General features: G+C 33.5%; 1 long non-coding RNA gene across 1 annotated transcript in view; it reads right to left on the minus strand.

Moving 5' to 3' along the window:
• LOC140440309 (uncharacterized) overlaps positions 1-7,580 on the minus strand; it is a 66,263-nt gene extending 58,683 nt beyond the window's left edge. Inside the window, exon 1 of the long non-coding RNA XR_011950811.1 lies at positions 7,422-7,580. This is a non-coding gene — a long non-coding RNA (uncharacterized lncRNA). The remainder of the gene's footprint in view (positions 1-7,421) is intronic.
• Positions 7,581-16,951: the final 9,371 nt, after the last annotated feature.

The raw sequence follows: 16,951 nt of genomic DNA on the forward strand, positions 1-16,951 counted from the left end.
ATGATTCAAGACGGCTGTATATTATTCCTGATAATATCTTTTGTACATAGGAAGTATAATTCTACTGTTTATAGGCGCCAGATTAGTTTATGGATACGTTTTCATAGCACGTGCTACCATTCATTATCAGTTCTGTAGATATTCCATCTCTGCTAGGCGTTTTCTTATTTTTTAAATGTTTTATGAGTTATACAGTTTCTTTTAATGTTGGTTCCTCAACTAGTTGTACTGCTGTGTGATGAATTATTTATTTTTCTTGGTTTTGTTTTCTTTTTCTGGGTTTAAGAGCTCTTGAAAATGCTCCCTCCACCTTTTCATTAGTTCCTCTTTCTGGCTGATAATTGCTTCGTTTTAGTTCTTGCACACTGTTGTTCTTGTTATATGTCCTTGAGTGCATCGTTTGGTTTCGTTGTAGAATTTCCTAGTTTTTCTTCTGTTATTATAGTCTGCAATTTGTTGTTTTTTTGTATTTAACATTTCTTACTATTTCCTTATACATATACTCCTTGCATGCCTTTTTAGGTCTTCATATGCCCTTCTATTCAATCGAAAATCTTTTAACAGTACTAAAAGATAGATAGAAAAGAAAGATTTTACGGACAAATTACAGATCTGATGATGATGTTGATTACAGAAAAACGTTAGACTGAATTAAACATGAAAGATTAATCAAAGTTTTAAAAGAACTTAAAAGATTAGAATTGCATATATGAACATCGGATAAATAAATGCATACCAAAGGTAAAGTATTTTTGACCTTCTTTTATCAAAACGCTTGTCCATTTAATATTTTCTTCCATTTATGTAGATTTAAAAGGATAAAGTGAACGTTACAAGTAATGTTACTTGTGACTTATATAGATTTGTAACTATTAATGGTATCTGAAGCATATCTTAGAATAACTATATTATAAATTCAAGCGAATTCAATAACAGTTGCTTTGATTTCGTTGTACATCTAAACCAATATTGCTACAATTAATACGTAACAAAACATCAGTAACAATCTGAACTAATACCGGAAGATGCAATCAATTAGGATAAAGAAACTTCTCGTTACGGTTCTGCACAGACCCGGTAGGGTGCCCAGCGGCTCCGAAGAGATCTTTTCGGTCGACTGAGCCGTATGTCACCTCCAGTTTGCTACTGTTCGATTCTGTGATTTAAATTCCTTCGATGCAGTTATGTTATAAAAACAAGCTCCAGATTAATTTTATGCTTCTTGATCATTGTGATTTCGAGTGAAGATCTTCGAAAAAATCAAGATTGACGAATAAGGGGAAACGAGGTTGTTATGAAGTGGTCGATGCGGAAGAAACTGAAAATGATATTTGGGAACGTTTCTTGGGGAAGGAATCTTGAATATTTTCAACATTATAAAAAAAAACAAATTAAAAATTACATCTATCAAAATCAAAATATAACGTTCTTCTTATTAAAAATTAAATTCTGAAATATAGCAACTAATTATCCAAAGGCATGGTTGGAGCAAAATATCGCGGTTAAAGCGTTTGTGGCAATGGTGTGCAGGTATTTTGTGCAGAATTAGATAAAATTCTCAATTCTCTTGTAAAGAACATAAAGTAGGTATACTAAGGGCCAGCTTCACCAACAACAAATAAATTGGTCAACAGTTATTGGTCGAATAAAATTTATTAGTTGGTTATATTTTATTGCGTTTTATTCATTCATTTTTATGCATTTTATTTATTCATCGAATAAGTTCTAGTGCAATGATTTTTCCACCAACTGCACTCTTGGGCGCAAGGGCATTGCATTTATTTACCACTCGAGTCATATACATAACCCTATAATATTTAAAATCCACAAGGAAAATAAAATTCTTGTGGTTAGCTGTATATCATAAATCACAAAAGTTGTATTAAAAATCCTTTATAAAAGGTATATAATTAAAAATATCGTTTCGAACTACACCGCAGAACGTTTTCGAAGTAAAAAGTGTATTATCAGTGTAATATTACCAGGTATACATGAGTTAATCCACTAAATATCTGGGTAAAAACCTTTAAAAAGTTGCAAAGCATTTTTATGTTTTACATTTTGTTGGAAATGTGGTGTGATGTTAAATTATTTAACTCACACTATGCATGGCAACATAAGACTCTCAATAGGGGTTGTTGCAGACCCTCAGATAATGTCTGAATTCAGCAACAACCCCTATAGGGGTATATATTTATTTAAAAAAACATTTCGGGCTAAGTCAGAACGTTTTCGGAATAAATATTCCATGTTTAGTGCTGCTACAAGGCCCTCCTCCTCTATCGTTTATACTTCGTAAGGATGTGGTGACGTTATGGTATTTGACAAATGGTTGCTATCCATTCTTCTCTCTCCTGCGCACGGTGTGATGCCTCAGGCAGAGAGTAACCGGTAGCGCACTTTATTTGGTCTGACCATCGGAGTGGCGATCTTCCTCGGGTTCTTTTACCATCTACCTTGCCTTCAACCACCAACCTCTCCATGCCTTCCATTCGTCTGGTAATGTGTCTAAAGTACCTCAATATATTTTGGTTGATGATTGTGGTAAGCCTAGTATTGATATCGAATTCTGTCAATATTGAGACATTTATGCGATGTGCTGTCCAGGGTATGCTCATCATTCTACGATATACCCACATTTCAAAGGCCATTTACGTCGTGAGTCGGACTTTTTAATGGTCCAAGTTTCTGACGCATCGGTAGCGATAGGAAGGATAAGCGTCCGTACTAGGCGCAGTTTCGTGTTCCTGGTTATGTCCGTATCTTTCCAGATTTTAGTAAGTTTGACCATTGCTGATCTGGCCATTGTAAGGCGTCGACGTATCTCTTCTTCGCATTCACCATTGTTTGTGATAACAGAACCTAAGTAATTGAAATGGCTTACCACTTCAAACCCCGCTACGTTTCGTATTTCCGGCTGGTTATTTCTAATTCGATCGATTATCATTACCTTGGTCTTCTGTACGTTAATTTTAAGTCCATATTCACGACTAATAGTATCTAGTCTGTTCATGATGTATTCAAGGTCATTTGTTGATGATGCTAGTACTAAAGTGTCGTCAGCAGAGCGGAGATTGCTAATTTTTCGGCCTCCGACTAATATTCCTTCTTGCCATCCGTAATACAATGCGCATGATGTGTTCGCTATATATATTGAATAACGTGGAAGAGATAATACATCCTTGACGAACACTGGCTTTTAGTTTAAAATTATCGGACTATATGTTGCTGACTGTTACGTTTGCTGTGTTGTTGATATACAGTTGTTTCAGTACGTATATTATATGTTCAGGGGTACCCATTTCTCTCAGTATTTCACACATTTTATGCCACTTTACATTATCGAACGCTTTCTAGTAGTCGACGAAGCACAAATATGTTTCTAGATTAAATTCTCTAGATTTTTCTATAATTTGTCTGAGATTGAGAACTCGTGCTGGTGTGCCTCTTCCAGGGACAAATCCATATTGTTCTTGTGGGATCTGTGGTAGAAGTATTGATTTTAATCTCTTGTTAATTATAGTTAGCAGAGCTTTACTTGCGTGGGAGATCAGGGCTATACTGCGGTAGTTATTACAGTTAGTTGGTGAGCCTTTCTTATAAATGGGTATGAAAGTGAGCTTACACCAATCATCTGGCCATTGTCCTGTATTCCAGATTTCATTACAGAGTTTGAACATTACTTCAATTACTATGTCTCCCATTTCTTTAAGTGCTTCCGCCATAATGCCGTCTTCTCCTTGAGATTTTCCAGTTTTTAATTTTTTTCTTGCGGTTTCTATTTCCGATTTTAAAATATGTGGTTCCTTTTTGTCATTTATTTTTTCTGGAGTCACATCTTCATAGTCACTATGAAACAACATTTCACAATATTGTTTCCATGTCGCTGCTATGCCCTCTGGATTGGTGATGATCGTTCCCAAGTTATCTTGAATATTATATTAAAAGAAATTCTATAAAAAAGTTTTATTTAAATGGGTTTTATTAAATTACATAGATTGGAAATTCTATAGTCTTACAACAGCTCTTTAGATAAAACTTAAAGTAGTTCTGGTTTTATCAAAAATTACCTTAAGTTGAGCGTTCTAAAAGAGATTCCATATGCTGGAACTCTCCTGGAGCTGTTTGCCACGTAAGATCGACCGATTCTGAAGTATTTAGGGTAATTTTTTTTAAATTTGGGCAGTAATTTTTTTTTATGTCACAAAATCTACGTCGGTGAGCTATGACACTTTGCGGAGTGATGATTACCTATCCTGTGTCAGAGTTTGAGGTGCACCAACGTTTTAAATTGGGAAGGGAGTATGTTGAAGATGACGGGCGCTCCAGATGGTCTGTGACTTCAAAAAGTGGCTAAAACGTTTAAGAAAGTGACCGAAATAGTTCGAAAGGACCGTCGATTATTCATTAAAACTATTACTGAACATAAAAACATTAAAAAAGAAACTGTGAGATAAATTTTGCATGAGGAACTAAACACAAGGAAAGCATGCACTAAGCTTGTGTCCAAATTTTTAAAGGCCAAACAGAAGATTCATTATAAAGGCACTTATTCGGACACCTTGGAATGCATCAAAAAGATATATCAATAAAACCAAGCGGCAATCTATGCAGTGAAATACTCCAAACTCTCCGAGCGTCAAAAAAGGATCTGAAAGTCCAAATGTAAAGCGGTTGTTTTCTTCGACATATCGAGTATAGTACCCATGGAATGGGTACCATGTGAAACAGTTATAATAATATGTATATTTATTAAGTCTATTGTCTTCCATCACTTAAACGCGCACTCTGGCAAATACTATTTGGTCAAAAAATAGGATAGACGTAGGCAGTCCGATAAGTACTCAGCCTCACCGCCTGATGATACCACCATCTCAAGAGAAATATACTATCGTGTAAGACATTCTCGTAGATGGCTATTGTTAAAATTTCAACCAAATCAAACTCGTAGTTTTGTTTTGAGCGCGTGCGAAAGCGAGAGTGTCCGCGGATTTTAAAAAATGAAAAGAGAGCAATATTGGTCGGTGATTCGATTCTTGTATTTGGAAGGAAAATCGTGCAGCGAAATGAAAGTGCGCTTAAATGTGGTATACCGTGACCCGACTCCTTTAATAAGAACTGTAAAAAATTTGTTTAAAGAGATAATTATGCAAGGGAAGATACAAAGGAAGAGAAACCCAGGCCGACACAAAATATCCTGGCTAAGAAATTTGAGAGAGTGGTTCGGTTGCAGCTCAGTAGAATTATTCAGAAGCGCGCCCAATAAAATTAAAATAGCGATGATGATTTCCAACCTCCGATAGGAGAAGGAACCCGAAGAAGAAGAAAGAGATAACGTGACAAAAATCCACAATTTCGTATTGGTCAGACCGCCGGCTAAAGGTGCGCGAGATAGCTGAGACAGTAGGCATTGCAAAAAACCGCGTATGTCATATCCTGTATGAAATTTTGGAAATGAGAAAGCTGTCATGAGACCACTTTAGAGCAGTGTTTGGCTATATTTAAGCGTAATCCGAAGGGGTTTCTACGTATTTTCGGAACCATCTACAAAACATAGATCAACTTGTATACACCAGAGACCAAGGAACAGTCGAAACAGTGGGTGAAGTCGAAGAAGCGAAGACTGCACAAAAGATGATCTACATCGACTGCCTAGAGAAGGGCAAAACAGTCACAGCCCTACTACTCTTAATTGTTGGGCTGATTCAACGTCCATTTGGAGAAGAAAAACGTGCTCTTCCACCATGAACATGCACCGGCTCATGCCTCCGCCATATCGAAATTGGTCGAATTGTATAAACTGTTGCCCCATCTACCGTATTCTCCAATTTTAGCCCCTGCGACTTCTTTTGTTTCCAAACTTGAAAAGGGCACTAGCCGGGCAGAAATTTAAGTCCAAAGAGAAGGTAAAAGAAATTTCATTACTGAGTCAAGTGTATTGAGCTATAAGGAGACTATGTTGAGAAATAAATCTTCACTTTTCCAAAATTTTCGTTTTTCTTTTGTAGGGTAAGTACTTATCGGGCCGCCCTTGTAGTCATAAATAATCGGCCAGATTTGGCATCCTGCGACTTTTATCTGTTTACAAAAATCAAATCATTTTTGAAAGTAACCCGCCACGAGTCATTATAGGACGTCAAACAAATATCGGCGCACCTACTTAACAGCCAGTGGAAGGTTTGCACGGAGCGATATAGGAATACGAAAGAAGAGTATATTGAAGGAGGAAAACGCAGAATTATAAAAAAACTGCTAAACTGCGAAAAAAAGATATTATATCAACAGTCTTGAAACTCACTTACAATGCCTCGTATATTAAACTGATATATCTTTATAAGACACCAAATAAACGAGATATAAGATTGATAAAAGTAATAATGATGACTATATTTAGCAATGGACGTTACACTTGAAGTAGAAAAAACAATTTGAACAATATTTAAAAAAATATCTACGGATTAAACTAATTCATGCTAAGATTTAAAATATCCAATACGGGAATTGAAAAATGTTCAACTGATAAAATCAGGCATCCAGCGCATGCCAATCGAGTTGCCGTTTACGTACATACAAGAGGAGAATGTGGCCGGAGGCTTTTTTGGTCCTGATTCAAAAGAAAGTGTTTTAAGGAAAGATTAGTCAAATGTCAGTGGTGGAATCCTGGCGGCGAGTAGCGGATACACGAGTTGTGCACCTGAATTTTTCCAATTTATCATCTTTAAGGTGGTCTCTTATTTTCTCTTTCAGAACCACCGACTTGAAATAGAGGATGCGCATTCCCGGACTCGATGTTAATTACTGTTAATATAGCATTGATGGGAATTGAGTATGTTACCTGCAATTATACAGGGTGTACCAAAATTTATTTACTTATATGTAAAGAAATGAACAAAATGGACAGATGGCAGATTACTTTACAACTAAATAGCTATTATATATTTAAGATATCGCAGTGATCACCTTTAACTGTTCTTAGATTGTGTATTTATTTATTATAAAGATTTTATTGTACTGGTCATACACGGACGATAGCAGATATCGCAGTTACCTAATATCTGCAGACCTTCTGTTTTAAGGTGAAAATGGAGGCTGCTGCTCCAAATCAAACATCTAAATTTATTCTGCAATTATTGGTATGTTTTTGGTTTCTATGAAGGCCTCAAACACATATTGTTTAAATTAATCATTAAAATGTTAAAATTGATGAATCATCTAAAATAAATAAAATAAAAATAATAAATAAATTGTATTTGTATGGGATTTAAACGCAATTGGTTATAATAAATATGAAATTTTATATTTGTTTTGACAAGGTCCTGAAACTGTTGTCTTGCGGTATATCCAAGTTAAATATTACGTTTGTATGGGATTAAGCGACAATTAAGAATTGTAATGAAAATGAAATTTTGGTAATTACTTACATTAGTAAGGCTAGTCGTACATTAGTCTGAAATTTGAATAGTGGATCGTGGTTTACTTTTTATTCACTTTACAATCTATACATTTTTTGGCGCTGAGCTATCGTTTTTCCGTATTTTTCATTCAAAAAACTGATATTTTGACATAAGTTTCAAACTGCATCGGCAATTACATCTGTTGTCAATGATGTGTGTATGCGTCGTGCATCCTTTTTGAACCAATGTTGCCACACTTTTCAAATATATTGTTTATTGCGAAAATACTAATTAATTCTCGAGTACTTTCATAAAGGAATAATGATAACGAGTATTATTTCAGTTTACTGCTTCTAAAAGAATCATATAACTGTATTTTATTTGTTATTAACTTATAGTATTATATTATAGATTATAATTTTTTTCCAAATAAATGAATTTTGGTTATTTTAAAATATTTTATATTTTTTGTAATTTTATAATTTAACAGGGAAAAAATAAATGGTATTCACAATTCGATTATCCATTTTATATAAGTAAGGCTATTTCGTATTTTGATTAAATTTTTTAAACATTTTTACAATTTTTATGTTTCCGTAATAAAAAACACGGAAATTTTGACTTTTTTCCATTTTTTAGGCTAAGTCAAACACAAATTCGTATTTTTAGCGGCCCTTACTAATGTAAACAAATATCGAAATTTTTTACTTACCAATGATTGACGCTTAGATTTTCACTACGGAAATCGTTTAAAACAAAGATTAGTTTAAAAAATTCTGTGAAAATGTATAACCAACATATTGTTGTTAGAAGGTTATGTTTTTCAAAATTGATGGCTGACTTACTTGGCCTCGATCTTGTAGGTAATAGCATCTTTATTGTTAAGTGTGGTGCAAATTTGAGGCTGATGTTTATAAGGTAAGATTATCAAAGTTTGACGGTTTTTTGTGTTTTCTTGTATAATGTGTGTTTAGGTAGATTATGTCTTTGTGTATTGTGTGTTGCATATGTATTGTGAATAAATTGTAGATGACATGTCTCCAACCTTCTATTAATTCGCTATTGTTGGTATATTCTTGTTATTGACTTCTGCTTTTATTGTTTGCAACCAAAGTTTGCAACATTCTGTTGATGGGTTGACTACACATTTTTCTTCATAAAGTAAGAAGGGAGCTGCTTCTTTGACTTTTGCACCTTGTGTTATGCCCGGTTATCCCAGGTGTGTGTGCATATCTGAGAATAATTATTTATTTATAGATTTATAGATTATCTAAGTTTTTCTTCTTGCTGTATGTTATATGCTTATTTATCATGCCTAGTGGTCTTGCTGTTTCTCTCGCATAAACATTGTATTCACACGGTATTTTATATTACTTCACATTAATCTTCCTTGTAAGTTCAAAGGCGGCATCTGAGAGTGGGCATTCTGATTGTTACTTATTCTGTGTCTCTGTATAATTAAAACATACATATAAAATACTTTTTTTTAATACAATAGATACTACTTAAATTAAGTTTTAACCAATTTTTGAAAGTTAGACAACTAACCAATTCACTGCATTTTTTTATTTAATTAATACAAATAATATATTGTAAAATATTAACATGAAAATAATCTACAGTAAAGTACCCTATAACAGCGTCTGCGTTCAGGGCTTGATAATCGTATTATGACAGCATGTTAGGAGTGAAACAGAAGACTCTTCTTCTTTTTCTTCTTTTAGTACCCTGTCCGATTATCGAACGTTGGCGATCATATTAGCAATAATAACTTTGTTTACGGCGGCTCTAAATAAATTGGCGGTGGTCGCTTGATACCATTCTCGGAGATTTCGGAGCCAAGATATTCTTCGTCGGCCTGGGCCTCTCCTTCCGTCGATCTTACCCTGTATAATGAGGTGTAGAAGGTTATACCTATCTGGATGTCTCATTACATGACCGAAATATTGTAACTTTCGAATTTTTATCGTTTTTGTTATTTCTGTGCTCTTTTTCATTCGATGTAAAACTATTTCATTCCTTATTCGATCAACCCAACTTATCCGCAATACTCGTCGATAAATCCACATCTCAAAGGCCTCTAATTTTTTCATTATTGTCTCTGTAAAGGTCCAGCTCTCCATACCATACAGCAATGTGGAGAATATGTAGCAGCGTATTAATCTGACTTTAAGGTTTAACGTAATATCTCTATTAATTAGAATTTTCTTTAATTTATAGAAGGCGGCTCTGGCTTTTTCAATGCGTATTCTTATTTCTTTATTTATATCCCAGTTATCTTTAACGTTTGCACCCAAGTAGGTAATATTGTGGACTCTTTCTAACTTTATTCCATACGCTCTGATGTTCGTTGGTTTTAACTCCGTTTTGCTGACAACCATAAGTTTTGTCTTAGAAGTATTAAGTATTAGCCCATATTCATTACATGCTTTGGTTACCCTGTTTATAAGTCGTTGCAGGTCTTCTTCATTGGAGGCATTAAGTACCATGTCTTCTTCATATCTGAGATTGTTGACATTAATTTCGTTGATTTTAATGCCTGTATCTTCAACTAAGGCTTCTTTGAAAATAAGTTCGGAGTAGATATTAAAAAGTAGAGGTGATAGAATACATCCTTGCCTCACTCCACGTCATATTTCCACTGCTTCCATTGTGTTGTGTCCAGCTCGTATGTTTACAAATTGATGCCAATACAAATTTTTGATAATACGGAGGTCTCGGTCATCAATTCCCACCTGTTGTAAGACACCTATAAGTTTGACATGGTTTACTCGGTCAAAGGCCTTTTCAAAGTCGATAAAACACATATATACTGGTTGTTCTATATCCCTACATCTTTGAACCATGACCTACAAACTGAAGAGTGCTTCTCTGGTTCCGAGGTTGTTTCTAAAACCAAATTGTGTTTCACTTAGTTGTAGGTACTTCTATTTTGTTGTAAATTCTCGAGTGCAGTATTTTTAGGAAAATTTTCAGTACATGATTCATCAGACTGATAGTGCAATGATCGCCACACTGTTTGGCATTTATTTTTTTCGGTATCATTACAAATGTTGGCAGTGGCCAGTCTGTTGGTATATGTCCTGTTTCGTATATTTTATTAAAGAGGCTTAGAAGAGAATGTTTGCCTTTATCGTCGAGCAGTTTGATTATTTCGCTTGGAATTTTATCTGGACCGGTTGCTTTCCTATTCTTTGATAGCTTTATAGCTCTTTCCATTTCATCGAGTGTTATGTTTGGACCAGTCGATATGTTTTTGATTTGAATTTCTGTTCTATCGTCATTAAACAGCTCCTTAATATACTCTTTCCACCTCTCTAATCTGTCTTGTTCATTGACTATAATATTTCCTTGTTTATTAAGTAAACTGCTTGCAGTTGATCTATATGTTCCAGTTATTTCTTTCACCTTTTTGTACATATTAAACGTGTCATTCTTTTTTTGCAGTTCTTCTATTTCAAGTTATTTGTTGCTGTACCATTTTTCCTTTGCATCCCGGATTTTCCTTCTGATTTTTTTATGAATTTTATTGTATTCTTCAGTGTTTATATTTTTCTGTTTTCGCCTGTTTTTTATTAGTCCCAATATTTCATCAGTCATCCATTGTTGTTTGCGATTATTAATAGTTTTATACTTTTTAGTTGTTCCTTGCATAATGCTTTTGACATGATTGCAGTGGTCTTCGACGTTATGTGTTTCTTTCGATTTATTATTTATTAAGAAGACTCTTAGTGAATAAAAATACATATCTACTAAAATACAAGTTGTTGTCAGTTTTACATTAATAGATGATATTTAGATCTAACAAATTGGTATATTTTTCCTAATTTTAAAATATCACCTTTATATTTTGAGTGAATAAAAATCTATAATTTACTATTTTTATTCGGAATGAGCCACAATTTTACTTTAAAATACGTTTATTTTAACGTTTCTATTTTCACTTCGAAAATCTTCAGAACGGTTTCCGTAGTGGAAATCCAAACGTCAAAATAAACTTATATGAGTAAATTAAGTAAAATTGTGATTTATTCCATAATATAAATAGTCAATTACATTAAGGTGTCACAATAAAATAGCGTCGGAACAATAGTAAAAATCTATATTTATAACAGAGATTTTTTTTGCTTAAACAATTCAAAACTATTTCGATCTAAAAGCAATGAAAATAAGCATAATCATATCAGTCAAAAATTTATGGTACATCTATAATATATTTTATTGTAAAGCATTTTTTAAATTTTACAATGTCTTAAAAGCAACATAATACTTAACACATGCTTTGTCTGATTGATGATAATTAATATTTTCCCTATAATTTATGACACTGAGACTATAACCACTCGTTAAATATAAAAAATCCACATCGTCATAGCAACAGGTGCAACTTTTATTAATGTTACAATTATACTCTTGTTTTCATTTGTTAAAAGGGGGAAAATATATTTAAATTAGAATATTAAGAGCCATTTGATGAGTTGTTAAATGTTCATTATGTACCTACATGCTTGTTTCGTTTAATCTGCACGAATGACCTACATACGGTGGATAGCCGCGGGCGCTGTGCAATTTAAAAAAATATGGGGGTTATAAAATCTGTTAAATTGTCTGAAATCCGTATGATAAAGAAAACAATTTCCTGTTGAATATATTAGCATGTTAAATGTGGTAATTTGGATACAAAAATGTGATAATAACACACCAAAAAGACAAATGGGATAAATAGGTATACTAAAATAATATTTTAAAACTGGTTTTTTTAAACTATTAAAATAAAGATTAGTCATAAACAATGGTATAAATTTTAACAGTATGTCCGGAAACCAAAAATAATGTTTACTTTACAACTACGGGCTTAAGGTCTCTCTGTTTTAGCTACTGGGTGTTAAATTTGTAAAATTTAAATATTTTTTACAAATTGATCATTTTTTCTAAATATCTACCTTAACACCCGAAGCTGTACAGAAATAAACGTGTATTCATTAGTGAATTTTTAAAAACAGCACAACGTTATGACGGGCAATGCCCGGAGTAACCTCCAAATTTGCAATTCCAAACTGTTTTTTACAATTTTTTTTATTATACTTCTAAGGTGCAAAAAACGGAGTTTTTTGATTATTTTTATTTTTATTCTATTAAATTAATATTTTAAGGCAAAATGAGTACAATGATATAAATAAACACATAAAAAGCTTTAATTTGATCTACGTTCCATTAAATTTGACCCGATAGATTATACAAAATTAACGATTGAAAGTCCAAAAATGTCATTTTTCGACATATTTTATTTTTTAAATAACTGACAAGGCGAAAAGATCGAGTTCGTTCGGAAAAATATTTCGATGAGATTTTTTTGAATATTCACTTTCATTTGACCCCAAAATAAGGTTACCTAACGAAAATGAACCAACGAATAATTTAGAATATAAAGATGAAAGTGCGGGGCCAAGTACTCAGCAAAGGAAAAATTTGTGTGTAGCTGAGCAAAATATGGTGTTAGATGTATTTGATGGACTTTCTAAAAAAATGACCAAATATGAAGCTGTTAAGCAAACGGCGGTTTTAACAAAAATTTCTTGTGCAACAGTGTACCGTTTAAAAAAGACAGGTTCGAAAAGTGGAACAAGAAAGGATTCGGCAAGCTCTAAAAAAATCCAACCTCACCTCTTGGAACCTATTAGTGAGACAATATATAATATTTATGCAGCTATAGTTATGCCTAACCTAAACAATATCATGGCAAAATTTAAAGAAAAACATATTGTTGATGATTGTTCCACAAAGACTTTGGGAAGGTTTTTGACCAAAAATGATTTTAAATATAAAACTGTCAATAAGAGACAAACCATAATGGAAAGTAGCCGCCTAATAAAATGGAGGAATGAATATATCAAAAAAATTTCACAATACCGCAGTGAGTGTCGAGAAATTTATTATCTGGACGAGACTTGGTTTGATTCTCACGAAACGATAGATGAAGCCTAGACAAATGGTATAAGAACATGCCAGATAGATGTACTCCATTCTAGATGCAAGCGAATTTGCATATTACATTGCGGAGGGCAACGTGGATGGGTGAACGATGTGTTATTGTTGAGTTCCAAAATTATTAAAGACAGTTCTCTAGACTACCACTAAGACATCGAAGGGACGCTTTTTGAATCATAGTTTGAGAATACATTACTCCCAAATTTAAAAGAAAATAGCGTAATTGTTATGGACAATGCATCATATCACTCCAGATGCATTAAAAAATTTCAACCAAACAGAGTAGAAAAACTGAAATTCAAGAATTTTTAATATCCGAAGACCTATATTTTGAGGAACATTACACCAAAGATCAACTAATCCAGGTTCTTCATACAAAAGTCCTAACTAAAGAACATATTGTAGATAAATTAGCCACTAACAATGGACATACGATTTTAAGATTACCTCCATATAACTGTGTGTTGAATCCCGTAGAATTGCTATGGTCTCAGTTAAAAACTATGTCCGGAGGAACAACACATCTCCAAAAGACGCCCAAAGTGTTGTCGAACTAATAAAAACAGAGTTCAAAAATATCAGTGCTCAAAACTGGCAAAATGCAATAGAACATGTAAAGAAGATTGAAAAAGATTACATGAAAAATGTCCCAGCCTTGAAGAATATTATTATTAATTTGGATGAGAGTGATGAAGAGAACGATAATGACAATGAATTGGAATAACTGTTAACTGTAACTGGCAGATCCCAAATGAATGTGAATTTCCGAAGTGGCTAGTATACTATTTAATTACTAAAGTATAGTATACACTAAAGTGTGGAATAAAATATATTGGTGTTTTTAATAATTTAATGATATTAGGACGGTGATAGATATCTACTGCTGATTTGTATATTGTATATGTTTTTTTTGTGTGTAAAAATCGACCTGGTTCAGTAGTTTTCATATACTTTATAATTACGTAGAAATTACATTTGTCCGTTACTTTAGGACCTCACTGTATAATATATTAACATAAGTGTTCATTGACGAACTTAGCAGGTTTAATAAAAAAACTTGTAAATCCACTAAAAGAAAATTTTTAGTTTCGTAACTCACGAAACTGTCACGAAAGTAGCATCGCGAAATAGTTGAAAGAGTCCATTAACGCGACAATGAAAATCCGTTACACATCCGTAAACTTTTTCAATTTTATGAACCCTTAACTACCATGGCCAAAAATAGTAACATTTGTACCATGGCAGGGTCAAATTTGACCCCCCATTGTTTTTTGTATCAAAAAATATTCTTTTTTTAACTTGTTTTATTTTAAATTATTTTGTTTACAGCTACTTTTACATTTATATAAAAATAAACGAATTTGGTTAATTAGATAAAACTTTATTTAAAAAAAACTTTTGTATTCAGTCGAATTAACATAGCTATGCGAATTATAAGAAAAATAATAACAATGTGCAGTTTTTTTATATCCAATGGTGAAATCTAGGTATCATAGCTCCTACCTAAAATAAAAAAAATCGATTTAGATTTCGTATCTCAAAAATGACAAGCATGATTTTACCTTAATTTTCAACACAGCTTATGCATAACGTCTGTATGCGGGAATGATTTTTGCAAATAAAATCTCGACATTTATCGCACGATGAGCTTTCTTTCTTTTGGTTTTTGGAATATGGACATATTTTACACCTTCACCTCTTTTTTCGTCGTTGTGGCTCTGGATTTGCGGCAGGCATTGGTTCCTGAAGTCCGGAAACTTTAAAAATGGCACTACGAATTTCTCTCGGTAAACAAGTTTGCTGAGCTCTACGAGTTAAATGGGCCTGAATAAGTTCTTGACCTAAAGTGGTTAGAAACAATCTTCTTTCCATTATTTGATTTTGTTGAACTCCATTAAAAATTACGTTAGCATTTAATCCTGCAATGTCCAAAATGCTAAACCATATTACTTGAGGCCATCTACGAGTTCTTCTGCCAGTTTTATAGCATGCACATTTCTTATCCAATGAATCCACCCCACCTTTTGTCTCGTTGTAAAAATTTATAATCTCTGGCGTTCCATTAACCATTGTATTGGAATGATGCATAGTTGACACTAACAACACTGCACAATTTTTCTTAGATACAAGGCTCTCGCTTCCTGTAAAACCAAATAAGGCAGAATTAGGTGGCCTGTTTTTTTGGGGTTGAAATTCAGCAGGAACCTCTCTTTTATTTCTTTTTAGTGTTCCAACATATGAAATTTTATGGCTTCTCATTTCATTTATGAGCTCAATGGACGAAAACCAATTATCTGCTGTTATGTTTCTATTTGTACCAGAAGTTGGTGGAATAAATGTCAAAACATCTAGAGTGGGGATGGATAACTTTTTTGGTTTTTCTCTGCGTGTATCTTTTCCAGTATATATAAAACCATTTAGCAAATAATGTTTCTTAGAGTCTACTAAACACTGCATTTTCAGACCGTATTTGTCTGGCTTATTTTTGAGATACATCCTGAATTGGCACCTTCCTCTAAATGCAATAAGCATTTCATCTATTGTGAGATTGTGTTCATAAACATATTAAAAATATTGGATATAGCTGCCAGTTTATCTCCGTGCGCAATACGTTCTTGTCTAGTAGCTGGGTCGTCAAAACAAAGGCTTCCAAGCAAAAAATAAAATCGGTTTAGTGACACGGTTGCTCGAAATATATCACGGCCAGTACCATTCGTAGCAAATAAAGACCTTAAATCTTCATTATTGGATTTAAATACCCCAGCTAAATATAATAAGCCTAAGAAGGCCTTTAATTCAATTATGTCAAGATGATTGGTATATTGACACGATAAATTGTGTAAATTATATTTAGAAGCCATATTATTTATTCGTTCATTGGTTTTCTCAAGAATTTCTTGCAATATATCGTGGCTAATAATACATTCCCAAGCATCAACTGGTTTCTCTGGCATACTAGCTCGAGCTTTTCCAATAACACCAGGTAAATGACTAATTAAATTATGCTTACGTGTACCAGAAAAGGTGGGAGAAGTTTTAGACCACTTGTACCTATTTTTGCCATAAAACACATCCCTTGAGTCAGCTATATCACTTTCTTCACCCGAATACTCACTACCAGTTTAGGAATTATTAATTTGCCAATTTTTTTCGTCATCATCGTCCCATTCCTCTTCACTGTCTGTTTCGTGATCACTGTGTTCACTAGCCTGGTCTAAAAACTCACTGTCACTATCTAGTCCATTGTCCATAATTTTTTGTCCCTCCTCTTCAAGTTCTTTCTGTGTCTGAGGGCGTTTATTGCGACTACACCCCGTCATTTCAAATTACTCGTTAATTACACTAGAAACGCTTATACCATAAGCGAGTCAAAATTGACCCTATGCGTGCATAACTCTGCAGTAGTAACAGATAAACTAACGGAATTTTTGTAGATCAATAAATCACCTACCGGTCGAAGATTAGCACAAAGCGCGCAATGCTCAATCTATGTTTCGGTAGTGAAACTTGGCATTAAAAACGCGGGTGGTCAATTTTGACCCCGCCATGGTACTTAAGGGTTAAAATCT

The sequence above is a fragment of the Diabrotica undecimpunctata genome, chromosome 1 (assembly GCF_040954645.1).
Source record: "Diabrotica undecimpunctata isolate CICGRU chromosome 1, icDiaUnde3, whole genome shotgun sequence".
NCBI classification, from domain to species: domain Eukaryota; kingdom Metazoa; phylum Arthropoda; class Insecta; order Coleoptera; family Chrysomelidae; genus Diabrotica; species Diabrotica undecimpunctata.